General features: G+C 42.3%; 1 long non-coding RNA gene across 1 annotated transcript; it reads left to right on the top strand.

The window, feature by feature from the left end:
* The first annotated feature begins 801 nt into the window (after window positions 1-801).
* On the top strand, window positions 802-16533 carry LOC135373689 (uncharacterized). Its single transcript, XR_010416549.1, has 3 exons — window positions 802-829; window positions 16287-16429; window positions 16507-16533. It is a non-coding gene; the product is annotated as an uncharacterized LOC135373689 (long non-coding RNA).
* Window positions 16534-25490: the final 8957 nt, after the last annotated feature.

Here is a 25490-nt window from a genome sequence, read left to right on the forward strand (position 1 = left end):
CTATCATACCCATGTCACACCCTCCAGACACAGCAGTTCTTCTAGTGAGGGTGTAAAAAGGGTGTAAGCGAAGAGATGCACTCTGATTACTCCCATATCACACATAAAAGGGTGTTTGGAACTGAACAGTGTAGCTGGTCGGATGCGGAACGCCGTGCAGAGATCGAAAGGCTTGAAATGCACTCTTAAAACCTACCACAGGTGTTAAATGCAGGGTACATTTTTGTTTTAAAGACTATGTAACAAAAGCATTAACATATTGTTAGGTTGTGGAAGGAGGACGAGTACAGCCGGTGAGCTTGGGTGCAAACGGCAAAAAGAAGCTTTTAATATGTCGCGCGCTTACAGCGCCTGGTTGAACCAACCATCTTCTTCCTCACAATATCCCCTTCGCTGGAGCATCCGCCATGTCCTCATGGCGGGCGGTGTAGGGCTTGAGGCGAATGACGTGAGCCGTCTGTAAAGCTGGAGTCCGTCGGGTAGACGGCGGGGTACAAGGCTCGATCTGATAATTAACATCAGAAATGCGGCGGACTACTCGGTGAGGGCCAGTGTAGCGTGGGAGGAGCTTCTCCGAGCGTCCAACACGACGAGTGGGCGTCCAGAGCCACACGAGGTCGCCAGCAGCGTAAGACACAGGACGACGTAGTGCGTTGTAACGGATGGCCTGCTGTTGCTGAGAGGCCAACGTCCGTAAGCGCGCCAGTTGTCGTGCGTCTTCGGCATTGGAAACAGCCGTCGCCGAGAGTGGGTCAAGCGGGTTGTCATCGATACAGCGTGGGAGGAGGCAGTCCAAGAGAGATGACGACTCACGGCCGTAGAGCAAATAGTAAGGGGAGAAGCCAGTGGTTGCTTGACGAGCGGTGTTGTATGCGTAAGTAACATAGGGAAGGACGGCGTCCCAGTTTCGATGATCCGCCGTGACATACATCGAGATCATTTCGGCAATAGTCCGGTTGAGACGCTCCGTAAGCCCATTAGTTTGGGGATGGTAGGGCGTGGTGGTGCGGTGGATGATATTGCTGAGTTCCAGGACATTGCGTACAGTCTCAGAGAGAAAAGACGTCCCGCGATCGCTGACCAGCGTCCGTGGCGCACCGTGACGGAGAATAATTTGTTCAAGGAGAAAGGAGGCCACGTCGGAAGCTGTGCCGGTAGGAGTCGCTCTGGTTTCCGCATACCGTGTCATGTAGTCAACAGACACACCTATCCACTTTTTGCCAGCAGCCGATAGCGGAAAAGGTCCGAGCAGGTCTATTCCAATTCGCTGAAACGGAGCTTCAGCGGGTGGTACAGAATGTAGATATCCAGCGGGAGAGATCGTGGGTGGCTTCCTTCGCTGACAAGGGGCGCAGGACTTCATATAGTTGGATACCGAGCGATACATTCCTGTCCAGAAGAATCTATTGCGGATACGGCTGTACGTCTTGAAGATGCCAAGGTGACCGGCAGTGGGATCGTCATGACAGGCCGCGATGACGTCACGTTGGAGTGAACGGGGTACTACTAGCAACCATTGCGAGCCCTGTGGTTCGAAATTTTGGCGGTACAGAATGCCATCTTTAATTGCGAAGAGGTTGGATTCACGGCAGGTCCCGGCGTTGGCAGGTGCTAGCTTACGAAAGATTTCAGCAAGTGTACTGTCTTGGCGTTACGTGCGATATCAGAGAACTCCAGAGCCGCAACAATAGATGGTTGATCTTTCGTAGTCGGGGGTAGGTTTCGCGACACGCTGTCCGCGTCCAAATGCCGCTTGCCGGATTTATAAACGATGGTCGCGTCATAATCTTCGAGCTTTAGCGCCCAACGACCGAGCCGGCCTGTAGGATTCTTCATGTTTGCAAGCCAGCACATCGCATGATGGTCGGTGACTACATGGAATTGTCGACCATAAATGTAAGGACGGAACTTCGCTAGTGCCCACACAACGGCCAAGCATTCTTTCTCCGTGATGGAGTAGTTGCGTTCTGCAGAGGACAGAGTACGACTAGCGTAGGCGATGACCCGTTCGGCCCCAGACATGCGCTGAACTAGGACGGCTCCTAGCCCGTGGCCGCTCGCGTCGGTATGAACTTCCGTGTGAGCGTCAAAGTGTCCGAGGACTGGTGGAGAAGATAGCGCGGCCTTCAGCTTGTTGAATGAGTCGTCGTGCTGCGAACTCCAAACAAATGGCACGTTCTTTTTCAATGGCTGCTGTAGCGGCTCAGCGATATGAGCAAAGCCCTGAATGAAACGACGAAAGTATGAGCAGAGTCCAAGAAACGATCGTAGGGACTTAAGCTTGTCGGGACGAGGGAAGTCTCTCACAGCAGCAATTTTGTCAGGATCAGGATGGATGCCATCGCTGTCAACAACGTGGCCCAATATCTTGATTCGTTGGCTTCCAAATGTGCACTTCTTTGCAGTGCACTTCTTCTAAGAGTTGGAGCCCTGCCACGCGGAAACATTCCAGAACTGCTCTTATGCGAGAGATATGGTCATCGATGCTTGAGGAGAACACTACAACATCATTCATGAAGATAATTGACATGGTATTGTGCTGGGCACGAGACGCGTTTGAGCCAATTGTGGGTGTTGTCTGTGGCCCTCATGTTGACGTAATTTTCTTGATGGGCCGGGATGAATATTCTATATAAACTTATGGTTTCACCGTTTCACGCTATCACCGTTTCACGCACGGGGTATCCTCGTTTTTTGAAATCGATAGACATGTTTCGGGATTGCTTGGAAACCTATTTTCAGCGCAACAAATGCGTTTTAGTCGCAAGAACTCACCGTTAGTGGATATTTTTCTTTTGTGTATGGGAATGAGAGCTATCAAAGTGAAGGAATTGTCGACGGTCTGTAGGTATCTTATACAGGTCAGTTACTCACTTACCTTCTATAAGCGAAACTGTAACATCGCGAAAGTTCACAACGCGGTATGAGACAGTGCAAGAAAATATGATGGCACCACGCAGTGAGTTGAAGTGATCGAAAAATGCTCTCAAAGATATTTCGTCACGTGACCAAATCACAAATATATAAACAATATACAGTCAAACCTCGTTAATATGACTCTCGTTAATACGAAATCCCCGCTTTATGACTGTTTCCTCCCAATGACATCAGTATCTAGCTCTTGTTAACATGACATTTTGTTTATGTGATAATGTCCGTTATTTTCAACAAAACTAGGGGCAAACATGTGTACTCTACCGTCATTACTACGACCGTTGGTCACTGACACTGCTCCTGACCTATGGCGGCCAAAATGCGAGCCCGTGTCCGGCGCGACTCTGACGCATGGTTTTACTGGCAATAAAACATGCATACCTGCATACACAAAGTATGATTCGCGTTGCTAAATAGGCATACAATACGGGATTCTAGTGAACATCAGATGCGTTACAAGATTTTTTTAATATGAATTGCGTTTCCGTGTAATAACGTACCAATGATGGTGTTAGTAATATTTACTATTTCGTGAAATGCCCATGCGTCTAAGACTTACCGCTATATAATGCGTCATATGGCTTGCTAATGTTAAGATTTATATTTTATGTGCTATACAGTTAGACGAAAATGTCACCGTAGCATAGTGGTAAGAGCACATGACCGGCAATTGACAGGTGCTGGTTTTGTCTGGTCGATGTCTGTCGTATTTTAGCCTTCCAAAACCAGTTGTTTTGTTACAATATTGCGGCAATATCACACGTAATCACTGCTTTCTTCATTTTTTGTGTGTGTGTGCGGAAAACCAAATCATGAGCAAGCAAGAAGGTGGAAAGGAGTAAAAATAGATACATTTGTGTATGTCCTAGTTCAATTTGAACTAGCACGGAAACCAGAGACCGCCCTGCCAACACTGAAATTCTATAGTCCTAGACTAAGTACCGAGACTACTAGTGGCATTGGTAAATACAACGAGAAGGTACGTTTCGCTCGCTACCAGATACGAAGCAATGAACCCGAGCCACACGTTGGTGCACGATGCTTATTTCAAAGAATCCGACGTGACACCTTATCACTGATTTACGGAAGATGAGGAGTACGCACTTGGCCCGGGCAGTCGTTATCAAGAGCAGAGTTCAGCTTGAGAACTGATAAATAACTGCTGCAAGGGACAGCATTTCCTCGAGCCTGCGTAAGTATACATCAGGCTAAAGCAAATACTACCCATTTCTAGATCACACCAATTCTTTTGCGGATTTCAACTTTGTTCTTCAAAATAACCGCTTTTCACCGGTCCAGGCAACCGAAGGCACGTGCTGACTACGGTGAAAGAAAGAGCTATACTGAAGGACCTCAGTGCAATGCGAATGCGTAACGTGTTTCGTAACGTTACATAATGAACTGATAGCCAAGTAAATGATGTGACAGGTGTCTCGAGGCCGCTTCTGGTCCGGCTTGTGTGACATATTGTGACATGAATATAGCGGACAAGACACAGAACCACGGAAAAACAAAAAAGTACCCCTATCTAAGGGATAATAATAACAATAATAACATTATTTTTGTTTTGGTACCCAAAAACAACCACTAGGGTCTACTAATCGGTGCACCACACAACGTTATACACGTGAACAAAGACAATAAAATATATAAAAAGCCAACAAGTTTAACAGTGAAACAAACGAAGTTAAATAGAAGCAATGGCACTAATACTAGTATGAAAATCACGAGAAGGAGCGAAAATGTCGATCTCATGGTGTCGTAAGGCGCAGTTAAAGATTAGTTGTAAACGATTGATTGGATGAAGCTTTGCAAAAGAGTGAGGATAGAAAACAAGATGAGACCTCAGAGAACGTGAGGGCACTCGAAAGTTGATGCACGATAGTAGTTCAGGGCAGTCGATGACAGAATGTATGAGCTTATACAAGAAATGACAGTCACGAATCGTTCTGCGATGGGATAGTGTGGGGATGGAGAGTTTGTTCAGAACATGATCGTAGTTATAGTAAGTGCTGCCAAGATGACGAAGATGAAAAACAGAGATGAAACGTCGCTGAACGTTTTCTATGTCAGCGGACTGAGTGATCTGAGGCAGTTCCAGGCCACTGATGCAAATTCAAGAAGAGGGAGTACGGTGGAGAAGAATAGGCGAAAGAAACAAGATGGGTCCTGAAAGTCTTTGGTGATCCGCGAGATGATGCCGAGTTTACGCATCGCAGAGTTGCACAGCTGAGTTATATGTGTGTGGAAAGTTAAAGAGCTGTCAAGATGAAGACCCAAGTCTTTAATGGACGATTCACGTCTAATATGAACAGAGTCGAGAGAGTAAGTATAATGACATGGATGCTCCTTTCGAGTGAAAGAGATGACGGCTGTCTTAGAAATGTTCAGGTTAAGCAAATTGTTTGAGCACCAACGATGGATCCCTGAAATGTCATCGTGCAGAGCGGTACAGTCGTAAATCGCATCAATGACTCGAAATAACTTAATGTCATCAGCATACTGCAGGACGTGGCAGTTACGTACACAGGTTGGCAAATCGTTAACAAAGATGTTAAACAGTAATGGCCCCAGGGTAGATCCCTCGGGCACACCAGATGTCATGTAGTACGGATGAGAATATGCATCTTTGTATCGAACAATGTTGTACCGGCCGCAGAGGTAGGAGGAAAACCATTTGCAGAGTGAAAGTGAGATACCATATAATGACAACTTTGTGATCAAGAATTCATGATTAATAGTGTCAAGGGCCTTAGACAGATCAATATACACAGAATCAACCTGCTTATGGTTTTCAATGTGCAAGCTAAGATAGTTAATATAAGTCACAAGATTAGTTTCCACAGACCTGCCAGTTGTGAAACCATGTTGTGAAAAAGACAGAAACGAATAAAAGTAAAAAGACATATGTCGGAACACCACTTTCTCAAATATCTTAGAAAAACAAGATAACAAGGAGATGGGCCTGTAATTGCACACCTCAGCTGGCGCACCACCTTTATGGATGGGAACAACAATGGCTTTTTTCCAACATGAAGGGAAAGTCGATTAGTTTAACGACTTGTTAAATAGAGCCGCAAGTATAGGGGCAAGCACTGGCTCACACCCTTTTACAATGAAATTTTGAATGCGGTCGAAGCCGGCTGAAGTGCTCGATTTCAGCTCCGAGATGGCACGTTTAACATCAGATTCTTCTATTTGAAAGTGAGCAAGGTTGAGATTAGGAGCAGAAACAGATAATGTAATACCTCTGTCACACGGGCATTTTCGATCCTGCTCGACCGAACCTGCTTCAACCCAATGCAGATCGGATGGTGCTACACGGCCGCTTCCAAGCAGGATCGAACTTTGATCCTGCTTGACTCAAGACAGTTGCCATAACAGGATTGAGAATTTCAAGACGGCTCGACGACCGCCATTTGCATCCTCGACCCCGGTAAACTGTCATAACTTAAGACGGACATGCGCGCGAAGCTACAAATGATGCTTACATCGGTATACGATAAATTACCACTAATATCGCTGTTATATAGGAAACGCGAAATTAATGAGTTCCGTTTATTCATTTGCACAGGTCAACCATTCAATGCGCATTGAAAGTGGCCGTGTAGCAGCGTCAAAACTCGAGCGTGCTCGGGAAGTTTGATGCAGATCGGATTCGAGAAGGATCGAAATGCCCGTGTGACAGGGGTATTAAGCATCTGTTCGTTGTTGTGACTGGTGTGAAAACTGAAGAGAAAAATCCGGTGAACTTTTCAGCTACAACAGAAGGTTCCGTGAGAAGGCATCCGCCCTGCTAGAGCGTGATAGAATTTGATGGATGGGAGACGCGGTCTTTTACGTAGTTCCAAAACGATTTTGGGTTTGTGAGTAATGACGACTGGACGAAACTTTCATAATTACAGCTGTCACGCTTAAAGATGCGTTTGAGTTGTTTACGTGTCTCTTTCAATTTTCCATACCAGTCATGCCGTGCAGTAGACTTGTACTTCCTGTGGTAATGAAATTTACGCCTCATAAGCGATTTCAGCTCGCGCGAAAACCAGACAGGGTAACTGTTCGACCGGGGTCTTGTTATTGGAACGAAGCGGTTAATAGTACTGAGGACAACGTCAGAGAATTGCATAGCAGCTTCGTCAACATTATCAATGCGGAGTGTCGCAGACCAGTGTACGGATGATAAAAAGTTATACAGCCCGAGATAATCACCACGCTTGTAGTCATATTTCGGAAGCCTGTCATTTCTGGTTTGATACCCATGAGATGGGTTTGAGACCTATGGGCGTGGAACGAAACAACAAATGGCGGGTGAAACTTATCGGGATGAACAAGAGGATGGTGAACAAGCTGAATACTGTCAAGAGCAAGACCAGAAAGAACCAAGTCAAGTGTATTATCAGATACATTACGCAATGTGTTGGGTTGAATAAGACCGTGGTAATTGATAAAGTTCAGTAAGTAGTTTGCCTTTGTTCTAGCTAGTCCAGAAGATCGCGACATGTCCAGTGAGTTCCAATCTACATGGATGAAGTAAGTTATGTAAGGTACAAAAACATTGTCTACTGTAACTATCTACTGTCTATGCACTTTCTGTAGAAGGTGTTGATAAAACATATATATAAATCCCAACTACTTTGTAACCAATTTTGAATGGACATGCTATACAAAATTGGTCGGCAACATTCTATAGAAAGTCTGTTCAATTAGCACATAGACATTCTATGCAAAATGTGCACATTTAATTTAGGCAATGCATATGTGACAGAAGGAGTGTTTTCAAACTAGCAACAAGATACTTAATAATCATATTTGGCCGGTAGAAATACCCACCAGATCCAATGCACTACAAGTTTTCAGCAGAAATCTGCAACCCTGTTTGTTTTTTGTTGTTTTTTTTGCCTTTTCATCTGTTACAACCTGTGCCTCCAAACATTTCATTTTCTCCTACTGCTTTTCTTTCTGTTGGCTTACCGGAATTGAAACAACGGACACATTTACATGTGCTTTACAACGGACAATGTGCTTTAGAAAGCTAAAATGTTCCAGGACATCTAAATCTAAAAAGTGAAAATAGAAAGGCACTAAAGCTTTCTTCCTGACAGAATACAGATACTATACAGCTCGTCATAAGAGCTTCCGCGAATCCCAAAGCCCTGCCTACCTCTGACCCAAACTGAAGGGCGAGGGGTCTAAGATTAATTCAGTTACTCACACAAAAAACGCTGAAGTGAGGAATTGTTTGGAGTATCAATTCACCATCATAACATCTGTGTTTCTTACTGCTTTGCTTTGAGACATTGACTAGGTCATCCAAACTCAAGCATGCGCAGTGCCACGCAATTGCGTCTCTCTCTCTCTCTCTCGCAATAAATGATTCATGCAACATTCCGCCAGGGTCTTGATTTGTAGGATTCTTGAATCAGCTGATACGTCACCACAACCAGTACTGCTGTAATATCTGAGTTGTAGACTTCTCAATATTGGCAAGATATTAATGAAGAAGACACAAAATACGCAGTAGCAGAAATGGCGTCATTTACTGGCAGCATTACAGGGTAAGGGCGATAGCTGGTTTGCCTTGCTTATAGAGCGTACAGTACCGCACCTTTTAATGACGTCAAACTATTGGAAATAGTTTATCAAATATAACACGAGCGCGTTTCAAATCAGAAACCTCCTTCTATGGGACAGAAGATTTCAGTGAAAACAGCAGTGGAGACGTTCTTCAACCTGAATGTCTTCATGGCCGACAATGAAAGAGACTTCATGACATCCGCTCTAAAAAAACAAGAAATAAATAAACTGAGTCAGGGGGGAGTATTGATCATTTTAACACTCCATAATGGAGCTATCTCACTCTTAACACTCTTACAACTCCCACGGTGTTTTTTTTTTTTTTTTTTTTTCATTTTTGCTTCTTGAGTAACTCCCTCCGGCAGCTTTTTAATTCCCTGTATGAGTTGACACATCTGAGTGAAAGTGGTAGAGGGCCTTCATTTAACTTTGTATGATATTTTGCATTAACGGTTTTGTTTTGTTTCTCTAACTTAAATGGTTATTATTTGTATTATTTTTGTTTATTAAGTGTCAATTTGTGTATGATGCGCGAATACACCCACGTAATGATAATAAGAGCACGTAAGATAACGAAATCCTAAGGGTAGCTGTAGCCGAAGTTTATGACGCCTCCTCGGTCTATGGTCGTAGCTCCTTGCACAGGCCCTCTACCACTTTCACTCAGATGTGTCAACTCATACAGGGAATTAAAAAGCTGCCGGAGGGAGTTACTCAAGAAGCAAAAATGAAAAAAAACAAACACCGTGGGAGTTGTAAGAGTGTTAAGAGGGAGATAGCTCCATTATGGAGTGTTAAAATGATCAATACTCCCCCATGACTGAGTTTATTTATTTATTGTTTTTTTAAGAGCGGATGTCATGAAGTCTCTTTCATTGTCGGCCATGAAGACATTCAGGTTGAAGAACGTCTCCACTGCTGTTTTCACTGAAATCTTCTGTCCCATAGAAGGAGGTTTCTGATTCGAAACGCGCTCGTGTTATATTTGATAAACTATTTCCAATAGTTTGACGTCATTAAAAGGTGCGGTACTGTACGCTCTATAAGCAAGGCAAACCAGCTATCGCCCTTACCCTGTAATGCTGCCAGTAAATGACGCCATTTCTGCTACTGCGTATTTTGTGTCTTCTTCATTAATATCTTGCCAATATTGAGAAGTCTACAACTCAGATATTACAGCAGTACTGGTTGTGGTGACGTATCAGCTGATTCAAGAATCCTACAAATCAAGACCCTGGCGGAATGTTGCATGAATCATTTATTGCGAGAGAGAGAGAGAGAGACGCAATTGCGTGGCACTGCGCATGCTTGAGTTTGGATGACCTAGTCAATGTCTCAAAGCAAAGCAGTAAGAAACACAGATGTTATGATGGTGAATTGATACTCCAAACAATTCCTCACTTCAGCGTTTTTTGTGTGAGTAACTGAATTAATCTTAGACCCCTCGCCCTTCAGTTTGGGTCAGAGGTAGGCAGGGCTTTGGGATTCGCGGAAGCTCTTATGACGAGCTGTATAGTATCTGTATTCTGTCAGGAAGAAAGCTTTACTGCCTTTCTATTTTCACTTTTTAGATTTAGATGTCCTGGAACATTTTAGCTTTCTAAAGCACATTGTCCGTTGTAAAGCACATGTAAATGTGTCCGTTGTTTCAATTCCGGTAAGCCAACAGAAAGAAAAGCAGTAGGAGAAAATGAAATGTTTGGAGGCACAGGTTGTAAATGATGAAAAGGCAAAAAAAAAAAAACAAAAAAAAAAACAGGGTTGCAGATTTCTGCTGAAAACTTGTAGTGCATTGGATCTGATGGGTATTTCTACCGGCCAAATATGATTATTAAGTATCTTGTTGCTAGTTTGAAAACACTCCTTCTGTCACATATGCATTGCCTAAATTAAATGTGCACATTTTGCATAGAATGTCTATGTGCTAATTGAACAGACTTTCTATAGAATGTTGCCGACCAATTTTGTATAGCATGTCCATTCAAAATTGGTTACAAAGTAGTTGGGATTTATATATATGTTTTAACAACACCTTCTACAGAAAGTGCATAGACAGTAGATAGCCACAGTAGACAATGTTTTTGTACCTTACATAACTTACTTCATCCATGTAGATTGGAACTCACTGGACATGTCGCGATCTTCTGGACTAGCTAGAACAAAGGCAAACTACTTACTGAACTTTATCAATTACCACGGTCTTATTCAACCCAACACATTGCGTAATGTATCTGATAATACACTTGACTTGGTTCTTTCTGGTCTTGCTCTTGACAGTATTCAGCTTGTTCACCATCCTCTTGTTCATCCCGATAAGTTTCACCCGCCATTTGTTGTTTCGTTCCACGCCCATGGGTCTCAAACCCATCTCATGGGTATCAAACCAGAAATGACAGGCTTCCGAAATATGACTACAAGCGTGGTGATTATCTCGGGCTGTATAACTTTTTATCATCCGTAGACTGGTCTGCGACACTCCGCATTGATAATGTTGACGAAGCTGCTATGCAATTCTCTGACGTTGTCCTCAGTACTATTAACCGCTTCGTTCCAATAACAAGACCCCGGTCGAACAGTTACCCTGTCTGGTTTTCGCGCGAGCTGAAATCGCTTATGAGGCGTAAATTTCATTACCACAGGAAGTACAAGTCTACTGCACGGCATGACTGGTATGGAAAATTGAAAGAGACACGTAAACAACTCAAACGCATCTTTAAGCGTGACAGCTGTAATTATGAAAGTTTCGTCCAGTCGTCATTACTCACAAACCCAAAATCGTTTTGGAAGTACGTAAAAGACCGGGTCTCTCGTCCATCAAATTCTATCACGCTCTAGCAGGGCGGATGCCTTCTCACGGAACCTTCTGTTGTAGCTGAAAAGTTCACCGGATTTTTCTCTTCAGTTTTCACACCAGTCACAACAACGAACAGATGCTTTACATTATCTGTTTCTGCTCCTAATCTCAACCTTGCTCACTTTCAAGTAGAAGAATTTGATGTTAAACGTGCCATCTCGGAGCTGAAATCGAGCACTTCAGCCGGCTTTGACCGCATTCAAAATTTCATTGTAATAGGGTGTGAGCCAGTGCTTGCCCCTATACTTGCGGCTCTATTTAACAAGTCGTTAAACTCATCGACTTTCCCTTCATGTTGGAAAAAAGCCATTGTTGTTCCCATCCATAAAGGTGGTGCGCCAGCTGAGGTGTGCAATTACAGGCCCATCTCCTTGTTATCTTGTTTTTCTAAGATATTTGAGAAAGTGGTGTTCCGACATATGTCTTTTTACTTTTATTCGTTTCTGTCTTTTTCACAACATGGTTTCACAACTGGCAGGTCTGTGGAAACTAATCTTGTGACTTATATTAACTATCTTAGCTTGCACATTGAAAACCATAAGCAGGTTGATTCTGTGTATATTGATCTGTCTAAGGCCCTTGACACTATTAATCATGAATTCTTGATCACAAAGTTGTCATTATATGGTATCTCACTTTCACTCTGCAAATGGTTTTCCTCCTACCTCTGCGGCCGGTACAACATTGTTCGATACAAAGATGCATATTCTCATCCGTACTACATGACATCTGGTGTGCCCGAGGGATCTACCCTGGGGCCATTACTGTTTAACATCTTTGTTAACGATTTGCCAACCTGTGTACGTAACTGCCACGTCCTGCAGTATGCTGATGACATTAAGTTATTTCGAGTCATTGATGCGATTTACGACTGTACCGCTCTGCACGATGACATTTCAGGGATCCATCGTTGGTGCTCAAACAATTTGCTTAACCTGAACATTTCTAAGACAGCCGTCATCTCTTTCACTCGAAAGGAGCATCCATGTCATTATACTTACTCTCTCGACTCTGTTCATATTAGACGTGAATCGTCCATTAAAGACTTGGGTCTTCATCTTGACAGCTCTTTAACTTTCCACACACATATAACTCAGCTGTGCAACTCTGCGATGCGTAAACTCGGCATCATCTCGCGGATCACCAAAGACTTTCAGGACCCATCTTGTTTCTTTCGCCTATTCTTCTCCACCGTACTCCCTCTTCTTGAATTTGCATGAGTGGCCTGGAACTGCCTCAGATCACTCAGTCCGCTGACATAGAAAACGTTCAGCGACGTTTCATCTCTGTTTTTCATCTTCGTCATCTTGGCAGCACTTACTATAACTACGATCATGTTCTGAACAAACTCTCCATCCCCACACTATCTCATCGCAGAACGATTCGTGACTGTCATTTCTTGTATAAGCTCATACATTCTGTCATCGACTGCCCTGAACTACTATCGTGCATCAACTTTCGAGTGCCCTCACGTTCTCTGAGGTCTCATCTTGTTTTCTATCCTCACTCTTTTGCAAAGCTTCATCCAATCAATCGTTTACAACTAATCTTTAACTGCGCCTTACGACACCATGAGATCGACATTTTCGCTCCTTCTCGTGATTTTCATACTAGTATTAGTGCCATTGCTTCTATTTAACTTCGTTTGTTTCACTGTTAAACTTGTTGGCTTTTTATATATTTTATTGTCTTTGTTCACGTGTATAACGTTGTGTGGTGCACCGATTAGTAGACCCTAGTGGTTGTTTTTGGGTACCAAAACAAAAATAATGTTATTATTGTTATTATTATCCCTTAGTTAGGGGTACTTTTTTTGTTTTTCCGTGGTTCTGTGTCTTGTCCGCTATATTCATGTCACAATATGTCACACAAGCCGGACCAGAAGCGGCCTCGAGACACCTGTCACATCATTTACTTGGCTATCAGTTCATTATGTAACGTTACGAAACACGTTACGCATTCGCATTGCACTGAGGTCCTTCAGTATAGCTCTTTCTTTCACCGTAGTCAGCACGTGCCTTCGGTTGCCTGGACCGGTGAAAAGCGGTTATTTTGAAGAACAAAGTTGAAATCCGCAAAAGAATTGGTGTGACCTAGAAATGGGTAGTATTTGCTTGAGCCTGATGTATACTTACGCAGGCTCGAGGAAATGCTGTCCCTTGCAGCAGTTATTTATCAGTTCTCAAGCTGAACTCTGCTCTTGATAACGACTGCCCGGGCCAAGTGCGTACTCCTCATCTTCCGTAAATCAGTGATAAGGTGTCACGTCGGATTCTTTTAAATAAGCATCGTGCACCAACGTGTGGCTCGGGTTCATTGCTTCGTGTCTGGTAGCGAGCGAAACGTACCTTCTCGTTGTATTTACCAATGTCACTAGTAGTCTCGGTACTTAGTCTAGGACTATAGAATTTCAGTGTTGGCAGGGCGGTCTCTGGTTTCCGTGCTAGTTCAAATTGAACTAGGACATACACAAATGTATCTATTTTTACTCCTTTCCACCTTCTTGCTTGCTCATGATTTGGTTTTCCACACACACAAAAAAATGAAGAAAGCAGTGATTACGTGTGATATTGCCGCAATATTGTAACAAAACAACTGGTTTTGGAAGGCTAAAATACGACAGACATCGACCAGACAAAACCAGCACCTGTCAATTGCCGGTCATGTGCTCTTACCACTATGCTACGGTGACATTTTCGTCTAACTGTATAGCACATAAAATATAAATCTTAACATTAGCAAGCCATATGACGCATTATATAGCGGTAAGTCTTAGACGCATGGGCATTTCACGAAATAGTAAATATTACTAACACCATCATTGGTACGTTATTACACGGAAACGCAATTCATATTAAAAAATCTTGTAACGCATCTGATGTTCACTAGAATCCCGTATTGTATGCCTATTTAGCAACGCGAATCATACTTTGTGTATGCAGGTATGCATGTTTTATTGCCAGTAAAACCATGCGTCAGAGTCGCGCCGGACACGGGCTCGTATTTTGGCCGCCATAGGTCAGGAGCAGTGTCAGTGACCAACGGTCGTAGTAATGACGGTAGAGTACACATGTTTGCCCCTAGTTTTGTTGAAAATAACGGACATTATCACATAAACAAAATGTCATGTTAACGAACAAGAGCTAGATACTGATGTCATTGGGAGGAAACAGTCATAAAGCGGGGATTTCGTATTAACGAGAGTCATATTAACGAGGTTTGACTGTATATTGTTTATATATTTGTGATTTGGTCACGTGACGAAATATCTTTGAGAGCATTTTTCGATCACTTCAACTCACTGCGTGGTGCCATCATATTTTCCTGCACTGTCTCATACCGCGCTGTGAACTTTCGCAATGTTACAGTTTCGCTTATAGAAGGTAAGTTAGTAACTGACCTGTATAAGATACCTACAGACCGTCGACAATTCCTTCACTTTGATAGCTCTCATTCCCATACACAAAAGAAAAATATCCACTAACGGTGAGTTCTTGCGACTAAAACGCATTTGTTGCGCTGAAAATAGGTTTCCAAGCAATCCCGAAACATGTCTATCGATTATTCAAAAAACGAGGATACCCCGTGCGTGAAACGGTGATAGCGTGAAACGGTGAAACCATAAGTTTATATAGAATATTCATCCCGGCCCATCAAGAAAATTACGTCAACATGAGGGCCACAGACAACACCCACAATTGGCTCAAACGCGTCTCGTGCCCAGCACAATACCATGTCAATTCTCTTCATGAAATGGCGTACATATGTTAATGCTTTTGTTACATAGTCTTTAAAACAAAAATGTACCCTGCATTTAACACCTGTGGTAGGTTTTAAGAGTGCATTTCAAGCCTTTCGATCTCTGCACGGCGTTCCGCATCCGACCAGCTACACTGTTCAGTTCCAAACACCCTTTTATATGTGATATGGGAGTAATCAGAGTGCATCTCTTCGCTTACTCCCTTTTTACACCCTCACTAGAAGAACTGCTGTGTCTGGAGGGTGTGACATGGGTATGATAGCTATGTGGACACATTTTTTGTAGCAGTTTTGCACCCATGGGTGTGAAAATGGCGTAAACAAGCAAAACAGAGCCAGCCCTGCAAGCATACCATTCGGGATACCTTCTGTTCAAAGACCGTGCAGATACGCCACTAACCTCACGACCAGAACTTAAGCAACGAGTAGGTCCTTTGCCAGGTGGTGACTAGTTAAATGGAAATTCTAAGTGACAAAGCTAACATTGTTGTGATCATATAGCGACAATGAACGCGAACGAGGGGGAATGACAAAAACGCTTTTGCGAGCCCCCAAATGGTGTGGTAAAGCCCCCTTCTTTTCCGTGTACCCAGGTTACATTTCAACTGTAAATATTACCCCGCGCCCTGTGTTCTTGCCAATGTGGATAAGCCACTGGTTAGCGTGAAATTCGCTATCAGAAGTTACATAATAATCGCTTATAATCGTATGATCGCTCGCGCAGCTTATATATTCCTTTATAAATATCACACAAATAATTCCCGCGACTATCTCAATCGACGAGTTTGAGGTGTTTCCGCCGGGGTTAGAAACCGAAAGGTTATGCTCTGTTGCGTTCGTCAGACAGAGCATCATCAGAGCATCGGCATCAGAGAGTGCTTTGAATCGTTGTTCTGGTTGGTGGTGCGTCTCGAACTTGTGGGCTAGTAAATAATCATTTCCGCTCGCTTTTCAATGCTCGAAACCATGGAAAAATGTAAGTTGCTTTGAATTGATGGGTTTGAAGCGCTACTTTATGAATACTACCTTCTCTACTAACCTTTTGCACGGGCGCACGTGTAAGAAACCAGAATGGATGCTGTTAGATATCGGTGGTCGTCGGTGTGGTGTCTGATTTTGAGACTTATCCCACGTTTTAATGCTATAAAGTATCATCTCTATACAGAATAGCAGGATGAAGAGAACGAAACAACTACAAACAGTAAAGAAGGTGGGAGTGTGTGGAAGGTGGACTTTGGCTGCAGTAACAAGGTACCTTGAGACACTAACCTGTGACAAGGACGAATGCTTCGTAGGAGTTCACTCCTGGTAAGGCGTCACTTGGACTTACGTAGGTTGATATTGACGCCTGCTAATCTCATTGTGGTTATAAACGTGCTTTCCAGAAACTGCTCATCATATCCAACATCATGGTATGTATGAGACATTCTATTTTACTCATTTTTTTCTTTCACGGCACTCTCTCTTATCGGTCGAAAATAGATGTATGAATGAGTCGTGATATCCATTACAGATCGTCTCTCTGTAGCTGCACTACAGATTCTGAGTAGTTGCCTGCGTGAGACAGATGCTGTGCTGGAGGTTTTCGTGCACGAACAAGTGAGTTTTCTTTGTCACTGGAGTTCCCATTGAAATAACCATTTAGTGCTTTATTATGGCGCTTGACATTGTGCATGCTATTAGAGAAATCCGCTTAGTCAGCCAGAGTGTAACCAAATATGTCTTCAAAAAGAAAATGTGCATGAAAAAAATCAAAGTGGACTCATTGTAGAGTGCCTAAAAATACTCAGATGCAAAATAAGTGAATTAGTCGTGAGACTACACACTAGAGCGTGTTAGATCAGATCCATATTAAAACAAAGTGAAGAGGATTAAGAAAGAGATATGCTGCTGAAGTGCGAAAAGAAAAGTACATTTTAATATGATGTCGACTGATTAGTAGTTAAATTGGCAAAATACTTTCTGGTGTGCAGGTTGACGAAATGCCCCTAACACCATGCATCTGATACACGGGGGATTGACTTGAAGATGCCCAGCATTTGCACCTAGGTGTTGATATGTGTTGGTAGGGTAGAGGTCCGCCATGTTATTGATGCGGAAGAGGAAATTGCTGCAACATATACTGCGTATTGGCATTTCCTGACTAAGTACTGGAAAAAAAGTACTTAATAGTCTTAATAATCTACTTAATAACTTTAATGGACCTTCGGTGTCACGGGCACACGTCACAGAGCTAATGAAGAAAACTGTGAGTGCCGCATAAGTTCATATTTCAAGTTTTGTACTTTGTTTTATTACTTTTTAAAGAATGTTATAGAGCAGCTATGATGCTCCTAAGTTCAGTATTCACATATGCACTTCACGGTCGTGCGACAACCTAGTAGAGATTTCCTGTGACTCCTAAAGTGATCATCCATAAAAAAAATACTAAATCAGCTATTTAATAACAGCTTTCTTTTCTTCTTTTTTGTTCGCAAGGCTGAAATCAGAGAGTAGCATGATTGAGGGCTGTTGTTCTCTGCATCCCATACGGAGTTTTATAAATACGAAATCTTGCACGTGGTCTTTCTCTGGAACTCGCTAATTTCTCTGGAATCAAGCTGAATCCATGATAGGAGACTGGAAAAGTGCACAAGGAGGACCCACCCTTTGCTTCCGAGGATGACGTCACTGATGAAGAGGCGTTAGCTTACACTGTAAACTGTTTCACACCTTTAAAGGTGTGCGCCATGCACATTAAGCCTGGTTGCGTAACATTGTACAATATGGGGTGATATTTTACAAAATTCAGAAAGCATTACAAAAGATCTGGTGTTAGTTCAAATCTTGCTCTCATCATGCCTTGGATATCGTAGATACGTGCTAATGCATATATGCATCGCTAGCGATAATCGAGCACGTGCAAGTGTCTACAATACTGTTCAACAATGTTGAGACTTGAAAGGCTGAATTTTTGGAGGACAGACAGCATGCGAGTAAAGAAAATTAATACTAAACCGTACTCCATTGTGATGTTACCAAAATTACACCAAAAAGGGCATGCGCCATGCACATCATTACACCTTTAAAGGTGTGAAAACGTTTACAGTGTAGAAAATGAGTCACTGGAGAGCCTTTGTGGCCGAGGATGGTCACGTGACAGTCAGACAAGAAGTGTGGGTCTCTTTCTTGTACTTTTCCACAGTGTTTTGTCCTCGTTTCGTTATGATTTTGAAGAAATATGAGAGACGAATATCTAAGAGCATGTGCAAGATTCTGCATCTTTAATGCTTCGAATGGAGGCAGAAAAGAGTCGTCTTCAATCATATGGCTCTGCGGTTCCAGCCTTGCAACAAAGATGTGGTTAAATAGCAGATCCTGCTCATTTTCTTCAATAATTTTTTAATCTTTTAGAAACCACAGGATATATTTCCCGGGTTCTCGCATGGACCGTGAAACATAGGTTTGGAAACGAAGCAGTCGTATACAGTTTTTCTATTTAGAACATTGTCAGGTTTGAAAAGCTTTGAAACCTCGTATATGTACCAGGTCGCACATGTTGTTCTTTTGTGTGGATACTAGAGATGGGATGGATCCAGAATTTTGCGAATCCGAATGCAAGGAAGGTTCTGCGAATCCAGGAATCTATCAAATCCTTTCTTTAAAAGAGCCAGAGGAAAACACTTCTGCTGAAAAGTATTTAAGTATGGTACAAAATATGCTATATTTGTTTAATGAATGATTTGTTGAACAAGTTAAATAATTGTTCACTTTCACTAGAAAACATACCCACACACATCTTAAATCTAACTTTTTTTTTAACATGTTGCTCATCGGCTAGAGAAAATACATAAATTCCGGTCTGGATAAAACTAAGAAACAAGCAAAAGGAAAACCATGCTACTTTTAAACTTGTAATGTAAGAGTTCCTGCTTGAATGCCTGCGAATGTAAAAGAAAAAAAAAAACAAAGAACGTCCGCCGACCAATCAAGCTTTCGGCGGACTTCGCATGCGTCAGTTTTGGAAAGGAACATTCAGATGGTGGTTGGTGGGGTCAACAGATTGGACTTGCCGTTCTGGGCACTGAGATTCAAATTCCCGAATTTCAAATTCTTGCCTAGGATTCGAGAGTTCGCGGACACTTTTGTCAAGTCCCTAGTAGCTGCCACCCAAAGTAGCTGAAGAGTACAGCCAATACCCTCGCTATCTTTGTATTGTTAGCAGTGTCTACATGCTAAAAAGCACCACAGTGTTGTGACAACTACCATTGAGCAAAACTTTCATGCCATGTGTCAAGAAACAAAACCGATCATTGATATGTAACATTTTTTGTATGATAATGGTGTAAGACACTAAATTGAAAACACCCTTTTTGGAAGTGTGTATTTCTTCTTGCGGGTGTTTAGTTAAGCCCTAAGGGGTGTTTGTTATGGCATCGCGTGATTACACACTAAAGGGTGTTTAAAATTTAACTGTGTATAATGTCTGCCATATGACGAGCTTGCGAACCTGTGTGATTCCCGGTTAATCCTGCCCTTTTCGTGTCATTGGGTTGGTGCTGGGGTTGTCGCGAAGGTCTTCGACTTTGTTGTTTCACCTATCATTGCGATTTACTGTTCTTGGTCGGCTGCGAAGCAACAAGCCGCAATGCCGCTACTCGACTCAGCGAAATTGTGTCTGCTCCATCTCAAAAGGAGCATCGGGACCGCACGAGGTACTGCAAATGACGAGGTTGAATTTTTTGAACCTTCATGTAAAGAAACCAAGTGTGCTCTCGTGCGGTACTGACGAAAAAGTAGTTTCAACAAGGTTAGTACACCTATTTTGCAGTTCGAAGTCTACACACTGAGAACCGTGCAAGTGCATCCGATCATTTTCGCAGCTGTTGTGTAACACGTATGCTTTCTTATGCATCCCACAGAGACCTCCGCTTCCGGAACCCAGTTATACTTTAAGTATCTCTTCTGATGACTTCTTACTAGGCTATGCCGCTCTGCAGCATTGAGATGACGTAGGGTCGTGTTGGTTGTACCTCTGCTTTCGAAAAATGAGACAGTCGTTCCACATTGTGCTTTCTGGCTTTGCTTGGAGTCTGACAAATCCAACAGGCCAGGACTGCCTTTTCCACGAAAGTTTGAAATGTAAGTATGCGTTAGGTTGGTTTCACATATCCCCACCATATATTGAATGTGTATATCATCGTACTTTTGATACTATAGAATATCTAGCGTACATTATTATTCAACACTTAGTTTTGCAATCTTGACACCAGCCACAATGCCAACAATTGTTTCTGCCTTTATTATTTTCTATTTTTTATTACTGTCATTATTCAATTGAAGTGCGAAAGTTAAGCTGGATACTATGATATGGCGAGACATATATATACAGGGTGTTCCATTTAAGATGGACCCCACCTTTAAAAAATAATGACTCATCGCAGAAGAATGAAACTAAGTGCATAGTATTACCAGTGACCTGGAGCATTTAATTGTGTTTTTTGTCGCGCAATTAACTGATTAATTATTTAATTTAATTTTCTAACTTTTTAATTAGGATGATTACACCGGAGATGTCAATTGTGAAGTTGTGGGCGTTGACATGAGAAAGCGAATGCAGTATGTTGCAACTCTCTAGCTCATTAGAGTCTTTTTTCTTTTTTTTTTCGGGCCAGCAGAAAGGGCCCGGAGTTCCGAAACAACGACGGAATCAGTTTCCGTCGCGCGAAAAGAGCGCTTGATTGCAGCGCTTTCTCACGGCCGCTTGTACGAACAAGCATGACAGATAACAGCATAGGCGAAACGGACGACATAAATGCTTGTTCGTCAAGCGGTCGTAAGAAAGCGCTGCAATCAAGCGCTCTTCTCGCGCGATGGAAACTGATTCCGTCGTTGTTTCCGAACTCCGGGCCCTTTCTGCTGGCCCGGAAAAAAAAGACTCGTATGAGCCAGAGAGTTGCAACATACTGCATTCGCTTTCTCATGTCAACGCCCACAACTTCACAGTTGACATCTCCGGTGTAACCATCCTAATTAAAAAGTTAGAAAATTAAATTAATTACTTAATCAGTTAATTGCGCGACAAAAACACAACTCAATGCTCCAGGTCACTGGTAACACTATGCACTTAGTTTCATTCTTCTGCGATGAGTCATTACTTTTTTAAAGGTGGGGTCAATCTTAAATGTATATTGTTTTGCTTTCTTTCTGAAGTTGCTTATTTAAAAAAAATAGCAACTGTAAAGTTTATTTTCGTTTTTTGGAAATACTAAGAGGACTTGAACCAAATACTTCTCTTTCAGAACACCCCTTATGCACCTGCATTTGTATTAAGATCTCTGTTACAAGTATGACAGACAACTCAGCAGTGATGAACACTCGAATGTGAAAATGCTGGAACGACGATGCGTTATTCAGTGTGAAAGGTGCTTTGTATGTGTCTGAGTATGGGACATAGGTTTCGCGCTCATTCCTCTCTTCAAAAGAGGTGACAACTATGTTCTCCTTCTATCTATTAACCAGCCCCACTTCTTAGGGTCCCCTCTAGCCTAATGGAGCACATCATACCTCGAGTCTATCTTTTTTTTTTAAAATTCCAGCATGGTTTTAGAAAAGGATATTTAGGCAAAACTAGCATTGTGGAATTCGTTCACAACATTTTAAACTGTCTCGATCCCTGGGTTCACATAGATGCAGTATATCTTTTATTTTGCAAGGGCTTTTAACACTGTGCTTTATGCTCGCTTTTTCGCCAAGCTAGCCTAATTTAAATTTGATCCTAGTACCATTAACTGGGTATGCAGTTTCTTAAGTAACCGCCACCATGACAAAAATTTGTGAGGAGAACCTATTATACCGCCACCATGAGGTGTTTGTCATGTTACAATCTCATCACATTTTAAGCCAGTGCGGTCTTTTGGTGATCGGTTATGTATGATTACATGCCACTCTATTATGCAACAATACACCTGGGTCTTCAGTCTAAGATAAATAAATAAATATACTGCCAAGTAAATTGTTTACAAGGCTCATTATTCCATTTCACCACGTTACCGCAAGCAGTTCTGAGAGTAGTAGGCAGAAGACGTGGGACAAGACAAAAAAAAAGAACGCACAGAAGGGACGAATGTCACGGCCACGGATGCTACTCGAACGAAGCCCGAATTACTCGACCATTGTTGGCAAGAGGGACGCGTATTTAATTTTGACAGTGCGATAACCTTCGCACATGACCAGTGATGGGGCACTAGAAAGTTGAGAGTCCTGGTTTGTCAGGCGCGACACATCAGCCTGTAATACAAACCGTGACCCCCTGTCGGATGTGTATGACAGTTTTGTGGATAAGAAGGCAGATGTGCCCTTGTTTGGCCTTTGTTGTACTGATGATGCCACCCGGACAGGCATTATTTCCATCTAGAACAATAGTGGTAACCCCGGACAAAAAGCTGCCAATCTGCAGCTTGGAAACATCCAAGGACCGTGATGTACATGGCAATGACAAGCAGTCGCTAGACACACAAAATAGGAACACTGGTTATATCCATACTAACAAGTGACAGGAAACAAACAAATGCAGCAGGAAACAAACAAGACAGTGGCAAAAAAGCGAAATGTTAGGAAATATTACGCCATTACAAAGTGCTTCAAAACATAAAGCTACGATAGTTATGTACGCACTATCAAATGAAAAGACACTAATAACCGGAACAAAAAGAGAAACGTCTGGAACATTGCGCAGAAACAAAGCACTCAAGAACACAAAACCATGAAAAGTTATATATGCACTATCAAATGAAAAGACACAAGTTTAACAAGCCAACTGCAAAAGTTCAAAAAGAAAACATCGGGAACAGAGACGCAGACACAAAAGTACAAATGACACAAAAAAACAAAACATCACGAACCTTTGGGGTATTTGTGCGATCCACTTTGTGTTTTGGGTGAGATCCACTTTCAAGAATGGCGTTTTTGTCTTCCTTGGTTCCAAAACTGCATAGAAGGCTTACAAAGATGCATAAAATGCTGGGCATCGGATGAGTATAATAGAAGGTGTAGATGGTGACAAAAAAATTTGAAACGAATCTTCTAACCTTGTTCTCAAGCGTAATTCCCCGAATGACATTGGCTTACGTGTGTGATATTCACTGTTCCTGAAGCACATAGCAGCTCCAAAGATAAGCGGATGCGCTTTTTCGCGAATGCTCTTTCATGCTAACATTTCAGATCAAATCAGATGTACTAGAGCACACGTGCACTGCCAACGTAAAATTTAGTCATGTTTGTCTGCAGAACTAGAATCATTTCCTAGAAACCTTGATACTCTATACAATGTGCAAGGGAGCTACATCCATAAATCTAATCTAGTGGAGCACACCTTTGGTCCCCAAGGCACAAAGCAGTGGATTCTAGTCAAAATGTGTAGTCACAATCACGTCTTGTCACAAAGCCTGTAAGGTAAATATACACTTTCGCGAGAAAGAATTTTCCACGATAGTTGTTGTTGTCCAAAGCTACTACCAGCATCCTTCAGTAGAAATCCTGGTGTCTGCTACTTGTGAGATAGATTTCCTAGTCATGGTAATAATTAGGACTCGATTTATGTGTAAGGTGATTCAGCCTATTTGTGGGGCAACATGATCTACATGCCGGAGGGTAGCACTGAAAATAATTCGGCCACATGGAGCTGTATAATCGTCAAAACTAACGGACATAGATCACTTTACGTAAAGTGTATGTGATGTTCCATGTGCAGGGCCCAACCTCGCACTCCGCCAACTTCAATGATTCGTGCTCATTCCACTGATACTGGCCAGTAATTATTGAACATACTTAAGAAGTAAGCGCTAACGCCACACTTACCAAAGCTATGCTGCTGCTGTGCTAAAGTTATGTTTCTGCCGTTCATCTCCTGAGATTTCCCTGTGTGCTACATTACCAATAAATACACTTCTTTAAAAAGTATCTGCAGACGCACTTAACAGACATGACTAAAAAGTACGAATTTCAAGGTTCTGCAGGATTTTTTTTTAACAATGCCCGGTTCAGGATTGCTCACTACAGGGCGTTCTCGTGAGGGCAAAGTCCCATCCTTATAGATCACGCGTTCTTTTTCGCCTGCCATAAATTTCTAACACACACTGATGGAAGTAATGCATACCTCCCTCCCCTCGAACGGGTATTGTCCTCCACCACTCCCTAGTGGTAAAGCTCCACCAACAGTAACACTTGATTTTGGCATTAGGTTTCACTGATGTAATTTTCCAAAAAGAAAGGGGCTTTCAGTGATTAACGTTGAAACAGGCACATAAGGAAAATTTTCAGCTTCACGCATGCTTGTCATCCCGCTGCAATGAATAATGGTGCATTTCCCGTGCTTTTAGTACCGAAGGATGATTACAAGGTGTACATACACACCTCTGAGTAATAAATGCTACATACATACATGTACGAAAATAAAGTAATACATGTATAATAATGAAAAAATGGCTAGGAAGCAAGCGAGCTGGTGATGATGATGCATAATGTAAAAAACCTGTTGCTCAGATTGCTTCCCTCTATGGGATGAAACAATTGTAAAGGCATCCGAAGTGGACCCACACAGAAGACTGTTGAGAGAGACACTTTTCATAACTTCTTGTGGGAACTGTGTCAGCAAACCTTCCGTAATCCTCGGTCCGGCCTTGAACAGACTGCTCGTTCCCCCGAAATGACCTTCTATTTTGTTCTCAACTGGTGTTCCCTTCCCTTCCGCTTGTATATATTTCTGTTTTGTGAAGTAAAATTTTCAGCTGTGTTTGAGACTTCGTGTTTGTATCTGTCCCTTCGTGTTCCCTAGTCTCGGGGTTTTTTACATTATACATGTATAATGTTTTGTCATTTCCAGTCCTAAGTTAACAAACGCTTATCACAGGTGCTCGTATATTTACTATTATCCGCTACATGAGAGATTGCACATATCTTCTTCCCATACAGATGCATGGTGAACATATGAATACAAAACTACGCATACAACAAGGACACATTAACCTCAGGCAACAGTAGTATTTCCTGGTGAGGAAAATGCTATGAGTGACAACATGCGTCTTTATGGCAACTTATGTGCTAGGCTAATTTTGTTCTCATGTGGAATTGTAACGTACAGAATAAATAGATATTACATCTGTTTCTGGTTTTGATATTTATTTATTTATGAATATACATCAAAGGCCTTTTGCGCATTACATGAGGGGGGACATCAACATGGCTTACTTAAAAAAACAGAAGTTACAAGGAACATATATATTTGGAAGGCAGACTCTTTTCGTTTGTTCATCAGCCTTACTACAAAACAGCTCCATTTTAGCAACGGTACACAATGCCATGAAAGGAGAGATCGTCTGTCGCCCCGCAA

Source organism: Ornithodoros turicata, unplaced genomic scaffold (assembly GCF_037126465.1).
Source record: "Ornithodoros turicata isolate Travis unplaced genomic scaffold, ASM3712646v1 Chromosome29, whole genome shotgun sequence".
In the NCBI taxonomy this organism is placed as follows: domain Eukaryota; kingdom Metazoa; phylum Arthropoda; class Arachnida; order Ixodida; family Argasidae; genus Ornithodoros; species Ornithodoros turicata.